This window comes from Coturnix japonica, chromosome Z (assembly GCF_054131305.1).
Source record: "Coturnix japonica strain WE chromosome Z, WE-NBRP24, whole genome shotgun sequence".
Classification (NCBI taxonomy): domain Eukaryota; kingdom Metazoa; phylum Chordata; class Aves; order Galliformes; family Phasianidae; genus Coturnix; species Coturnix japonica.
The window spans coordinates 63,539,215-63,546,481 of NC_140702.1; the positions used below are offsets into that span (position 1 = coordinate 63,539,215).

A 7,267-nucleotide genomic window follows, 5' to 3' on the forward strand; every position below is an offset into this window, starting at 1 on the left:
GACAGAGGATCACAAAAGTTTTGAGATCCACAAGAGGATGTGCTACAAAGGTGGGGATGAAAGTCAGTATGGTGGAGACTCAGAGCTGCAGATGCTGGTGGTGGCTGTACAGAGAGGAGGGAAATGCTGTGGGCATCCTGGGGCTGCACAAATGGGCAGACAGGTGGGGGAAGGGAGCTTCAAAGGGGCCAAATGCTGCTGTGATTTTAAGTGAGAGCTGGGTTTGTTTCTGCATTCTGGGTTATCCAAGCCAAAAACTCCTAGATTTCAAGAACAAGAATTTTGGTATCATGGGAATGTCTCTGAATTAAGGAATCTGTTGATGCTTTGGAGAAACTAACTTCATGATAAAAGCTACCCTGGAAAAAGCCTCCCTGGATTTTTCCCCACATGTTGCCTGGGGCTGACATCAGACTCCCTTCCTGCATAAAAAGGCAGTGGTATCTTTTCTAAACAGTTGAAAGTAGCATTTTGCAACCTGGATTCATCTTCCTTCTAAAAATATGAGTCTGGCTGTAAACCCCTGGAACATGCTGAGAGGAGGGCTACAAAGCTGGTGAGGGGTTTGAAGCACAGGCCTTATGAGGAGCGGCTGAGGGAGCCAGGATTGTTCAGCCTGGAGAAGAGGAGGCTCAGGGGAGACCTTATAGCTCTCTATAACTTCCTGAAGAGGGGTTGTAGTGAGCTGGGGGTTGGCCTCTTCTCTCGTGTAATCAGTGATAGAACTAGAGGGAATGGTTTTAAGCTGTGCCAGGGGAGATTCAGGGTGGACATTAGGAAGTATTACTTTTTGGAAAGAGTAGTCAGGCATTGAAATGCACTGCCCAGGGAGGTGATGGAGTCACCGACCATGGGAGTGTTCAAGAAATGCTTGGATGTGGTGCTGAGGAATATGATTTAGCCTGGAAGTATTGGTAATGGTTGGATTAGATGATCTTCTAGGTCTTTTCCAACCTTGATAATTCTGTGATTCTGTGATTCTGTGAAACAAACCAAGATAAAGTAAAGGATTTCTTGAACCAGCAGCCTCTGACAGCTCCCATGTCAGGTATCATATGCTCCTCGTAAGAGACCTGACAGTTTCACCCTGACTCCTTCCTGAGCATCCCAGACAAAAAGTGCTAAGGGAACATAATGAAGGAAGGCTGTGTAGGAAGGGAAATTCTCCTTTTACCCATTTTCAGAAAGCTGAATTTTCTGGGACCTCAGATAATAATCATAGAATCCTAGAATCACAAGGTTGGAAAGGACCTACAAGATTATCTAGTCTAACCGTCCTCCCATTACTGTAGCTACAGCAAACCACTAAACCAGATCTCTTAGCTCCTCATCCAGATGCCTCCTGAACACTGCCAGGGATGGCGACTCCACCACCTCCCTGGGCAGACATTCCAGAGCCTGATGATACAAGTTTAAAAATTTTCTAGAGAAAAATAATAAATAAAGAATGCCACCGGGTTTCAATTGCTAATTTTCCAGCCCCTCAGGTAAAACAGAAGTTCCCTGAAGTCTGGCACAGAGGTTTGGAGATGTCAGGTGGGGTATTTTATTATAAGAGTGATGCTGGGAAAGGATCTGATGGGAAAGGCAGCAGAGGTTAGTATGACACGATCCAAGACAACAGTAAATCTCCATAGGAAATGGCTTATGCTCAATCCTGCTGGAGCTGTCCCACATCCCACAGCACCACACCAACTCTGGAAGCAATCAGTTTCTCAGGAAATCATCACATTGAAGCCAATGGAAATATTGCCAGAGCAGAAACAGCAGAGAGAGTTCCCAGTATTGACTTTGTATTGATTCTCATGGACCTAACATCACAGACACCCAGAAACCTTCGTAGAGAATCTACCCCACTTACCTGTAAAACCTTGTTGCATCATACTGTCCCAAGACATACAATATGAACTTTACCTTGTTTTGTTTTTTTTTTAGAAGTTACACTACATACTGTATAATTTCTGACACTTCTTTCCAACCTAAAAGCAACCAATCAACCTCTCCTGGGAATGTGGGATTCACTTATTTTCTCACCTCTACACCCTTAAATGGTTACACTTGATTTAGTTTGCTGATTAATACTGTCTATTTTCTTTCACTACGCCTGCACAGAAGTGATGTAAATATAACTCCATGCTGAGACATTTAGAGATCCAGGAACCAATTCAGCAAGAAACTTGCATGTGTCTAAGTATGCTAATCATCCCTGGCTCACAGTCAGCATTCACCACCTTGCTGAATTGAGATGCTGAACGTAGTCTTCAGAGGAACTTCCTTGAAGATCACAGACATCACCTCACTTCAGAGCCTTACTGACTGCACAGAGCTTAGAGCCGTGGGCAAGAGCACAGTGCATACCCCACGCTCCTTGCTGAAGGAGACAGAGGTCTAGCCATGATTCACACGAAGACTTCACAGAAATCAAAGCAAAAATGACTGGCTCCTCCTGAGTAACTTTAAAAGCAACCTGGTATAAATAAAATATGTCAGTTTGCATTTTTGTCCCAGATTGCAGCTCTGACTTCTCAGAACTCTTTTGTAATGGCTGAGGATTACTCTCAGATGAGGAAGTTCATGGCCATATTAATCACTGATACACCTATTTTGCAGGGGCTCTGTTTGCGTGGAACCAAATCACAATAAGTCTTCTGCTCTGTGAAAGTATATTCATTAATGCCTCCTTCTTAGCACAGCAACCAAATCAGTTTGTCAGTTTCCATTGATACTGGAGTTTCCAAATGTAAGCCAGTATGTTTCAGCATTGCAAGCCAACAGCACAGGTTATAACTGTTTTGTACCGCTCTCTTAAAGTAAACGTTACCATAATTCCTCACAAGAAGGAGTAAGCACCCTGTTTAATTATCTGTGACATGATGAAGCACGCATAGGCAACAAGCAGATTTACAGCCTGGTTGTTGTTGCAACTGATCCCAATTACTACATTTCTCTGCTCACCCTACCAGAAACATCTGCCATGCTGCCCAGGATGGGGATAACCACTGATATCTGACATTCCAGTGGTTTACAAGGACAATGCAATTACAGCTTCAAGTCTGGCATAAGCAAACAGATGAGCATTCTGTGAAACGCATCTGCAGTTATTCAAGCTGCAGAGATGCATCTTCCCATCCTTTGTAATGGGATGGAAGAGATGTTCAGCAGGAAGAGTGAGGCTTCTGCTACAGATCTTGTAAAGTTTGATTATTTTTCTGACAAACGTAGCCTGGCAGAAGTGAAATTTAACAAGCTAATGAATACTTCTGAATGACCTTCCTTGTGTCTCGCGCTGACATCTGGCGCTGGAATACAAATTCAGAAATATGGAAAGAATCACTGGGGGAGAGGGAGAGACAGAGGATGGGAGAACCTGGATGGAAAATCTCACTGGTTCCACAAAACCTAACTGTTATCCTGTTACTCCAGTTATCCCAAGTGCACAGCTTTCTCTTCTTGGCTGCTTTCAGCACAGATTAGCGACCTTCAACCCTGACAAATATGTTGCCCTCGTGCTTTTGTGATCTTCTAATCTCTTAGAAGGTGACACATTCTGAGATTAAAGCACACACACCAGGATCCCAGTGGAAGCACAATACAGATGCAGCTGTGATGAATGCCAATTAAAACAGTAACAGTATGTGACAGCTGTTTGCAATTACATTTAATTAACAAGTTTTAAACACCTTGTTATTGGGTTCCTCACTGAACTGTGGGCCCTGAATCTGGGATACTCCATGGGGTCCTCTGCTCTACAACCATGGTATGAAGGGTGTTAGCAGAAAAGTTTTGTTCAATCTGCTAGTGTCTCCCTAAAAAAAAAAAAAAAAAAAAAAAAAAATCTCCTAAAGGATAAAGGAACCTGAAGTATGAAAGGAATGTGGGCATTAGATTATGCCCAGAGGAGGAATCATGGAGCACAATTTGCCTATGGTGTTTCCTGTCTCCAGTAATAAATGTTGGACCTCACCTACAGGGACAGAAGATAAACTCTGCAAGTAAGTATCCACAAGAATATCCAGCCAAAAGGTAACAAAGTTTAAGGTTGCTCATAAGCCCTATTTTGCCAGGTCTCAGACCAGTTTCAGACACCAGACTTCTTCTCCTTGAGCTGAGCTCCTGCTCAGGGCTCCTTCCCATCATGTGAAGCATGTGGAGACACATCAGCTGTTTCTCTCCTGGGAACACAAATACTGCCCAGGGATGCTGCCAGATGCAGCCATCCATACCATTGGGCAGGAAGGACATGCCAGGGCAGCCTTGGGGGTGCAGGGACTGGGAGGCAGTGGGACAAATGTGGTCAAACGGCTGCACTCAGCTGCAGGCTAAAGTACATACCTTGGCACCAGCTCTCAGTACCTCCCATAAACACAGCAATTAGGCCAGCATTAACTAGGTCACTTGAGAAATACAGGTACTCTGCTCAGGCTGGGCACCCAACTGTATCCTCAGGGACACTGACAGGCTGGTACTGCCCAGGAGATGTCTGTGCCACCACATATTCCCTCTGGTTCTTACCTAAATGAAGGTAATTCATTTTCTGTCCATTGGGTCACCATAAAAACACACCATGGGGGCAGGTCTAGCATTGGATGCAAGTGTGCACCAGAATGATCACCCTGGTGCCCAGAATACTCACATCTCTGCAAATCTTCACCTTTAAGAAAGGGCAGGGACCATGAAAGGGCTTTGGCACTATGCAGGACCAGGCTGCTGCAACTCAGAGGCACCTCTTTTAACTTAGAGAGGGGTGGCTTAGCTTAGATGCTAAGAGGAAATTCATTACTCAGACAGTAGTGAGGAGCTCGCACTACTGCCCAGAGAGCTGTGGATACTACATTCCTGTAGCTACTCAGTGCCATGTAGGATGGGACCACAGGCAGCCTGAGCAGGGCTGTAAGTTCGCTGTCAACCCACACCCTTCTATGATTCTGTGATTCAATAATACCCTGCTCCTCAGGTGGGTTAACAGCAACCCAGGCTCCTCTTCTCTCAGAGCCAAAGGAACGAGTGCCTATTGCCTGAGCAGTCACACCGTGACTGGGAAATCATGTGTCGTATTTCAAAGGTAACTTAGAAATCACAATTTGGAGCGCTTGACATCTTAAGAGATCTATACATCATGTTGACACATATAAACAAAAAATGAGACCATACTGCATAATGTCAAGCAGCTTTTTAGCTTGTTTTAAAAGAGGCAACCTTTACAATGTAAAGACACACTTTATTTAGGTCTGAATTGGTCATTTTTCTTTTTCTTTCTTTTTCTTTTTCTTTTTTTTTCTTTTTTTTTTTTAATTCTGGCAGCAGCTGTTCCCTTTTCTTCCCCTCCTTCCCACCCTCCCCCCCCCCCCCCCAAAAAAAAAAGCAGCTCCTCAACAGTTCTGTTTAAAAATTCATGATCTCTGTGCAAAAATATAATCAATTCTCAAGGTTTTATAGCTTTTACGTATCAGCTCATAATAGAACTATGGATGCTTTCTGGCTGCTGTGTCAGTTTCCAGCAGGTGAGAGCAAACCAAGCTCTCAGTCCCCTGGCCCCAGGACAGGTGGTGCAGTGTGGGGCAGCAGGTACTGTGATTAACAGCCCACAGGGTCTCACCCCATCTATCCCAACCACCGTATCTGTGCAGCGAGGACATCTGCATAACATTTCCTTTCACCATGGCTCACATGAGCTAAATAATGTGCATGTTATAACCAGGCTTTCAGCAGCTTTTAATAGTAAGGAAAATAAACTCCTGCAGTATTGCAGATGCACAGTATCTTGGCTTCATCACCTGATGTTGTTTTTAGGAAATTAGTGACTTTGCACTGACAAAACCCACACAAAGTAATATTACATTGACCTCATATCACTTGGTGTAGGACCCATTCAGCTTACGTCTCTCTGTTCATAAAATCATAGAATTGCCTGGGTTGAAAAGAACCTCAGAGATCACCTATTTTCGGGTTATTTTCACCCTTTTTACAGGGTCATCAAACACCAGACCACACTGCCCAGATCCACATCCAGCCTGGCCTTCAGTGCCTCCAGGGATGGGGCATCCACAACCTCCTTAAGCAACCTGTTCCAGTGTGTGTCACTACCCTCTCAGTGCAGGACTGGGTGCATTGCAGAACTGCAGTTCTCTGCCCAGCCCCTAACAGGAGGGCTGCATCCATTCCCAAACCTTCCTATTCAGGCTAGGGCCTTTGTGTATGGGGCACTGTGTGCACTGGGGCACTGTATTTGTAGAGCACTGCACATGGCTGCAAGTGGGGCACTCTGCATGGGACACTCTGCATGTAGATGTGGATACAGGTGCTCGCAGCATCTGTGACCCCACAGCTGCTCACCAGTTCATAGCAGTTAGAGCACCAGAGTGGTGCTGCAGAGCCAGACTCACCAATGCTTCTTGCAGTGCCTTCTGCTGGCCCCTTCTGGCACACACCTACATATAAACAAATGCATTTATCAGATGCCTGTGTCTGTATTGTACAAATTCCAAATATACTATTTCCTTTAACACGTTTCTCTCTCATGTTCCACCAGTTCTGCTGACCAGGAGTAGAAACTTTTTCTCCAGGTGACTATTGCTGGATTGCCTGTACTAAAAAAAAAGTCAGGATGAATTCTAAGTGGCTGCTGATGTGTGACACCAACATGTTAAGTATCTTACTAAGCAGTGTTTTACTCTTTTGCCTTAAAAGAAAACTATTGTGCAAACTGATCTTTCCCAAAGCGAGATGGTTATGAAAATAAATAGCGTGCATTTTAAAAATATATATATATAATAATACAACCCACTGAGATATTGTTTGTGCAGCAAATCTGTTTTTCCTGTATGGATGGAGTACTTTCCCGAGGAATGCTGCTTCCTCCATTACAAACAGAGCAGAGGATAGTTTTGAATTCCACCTTACATGCTGACTGCAGTGATGGAAAAGCCATGTTGCCCAGTGAAGGCTGGCATTCATCTCTCCATCTCGTCATCCAATTGAAATTTAGAAGATGCCACTCTCAGAAATATTTGTCCCGACAGCCCATCCAGATGATATTAGCAAATCTCTCTACATTTCCAACAAATATGATTCAAAACACTTCACTACTTACAGAGAACACACCTTGCCTCCATTTCAACTAAACCCTGGCCTGAGATCATCGCCATAGCTGGAGCATCTGTGCCTTCACCCCCAAGAGAAGATCAAGGAAGCCCTAACAGCGCTTGTGCACCCTTCACACCTGTGAACCTCGTTCTATTTCCCAGGGACCAGAAAGTCCCAGGCGGGT

General features: G+C 44.5%; 1 long non-coding RNA gene across 1 annotated transcript; it reads right to left on the reverse strand.

The window, feature by feature from the left end:
- Positions 1-3,643: 3,643 nt before the first annotated feature.
- LOC146754147 (uncharacterized) lies at positions 3,644-4,884 on the reverse strand. Its single transcript, XR_014939575.1, has 2 exons — positions 4,634-4,884; positions 3,644-3,806 (listed from the first exon to the last, which is right to left on the reverse strand). It is a non-coding gene; the product is annotated as an uncharacterized LOC146754147 (long non-coding RNA).
- Between the last annotated feature and the right edge of the window lie 2,383 nt (positions 4,885-7,267).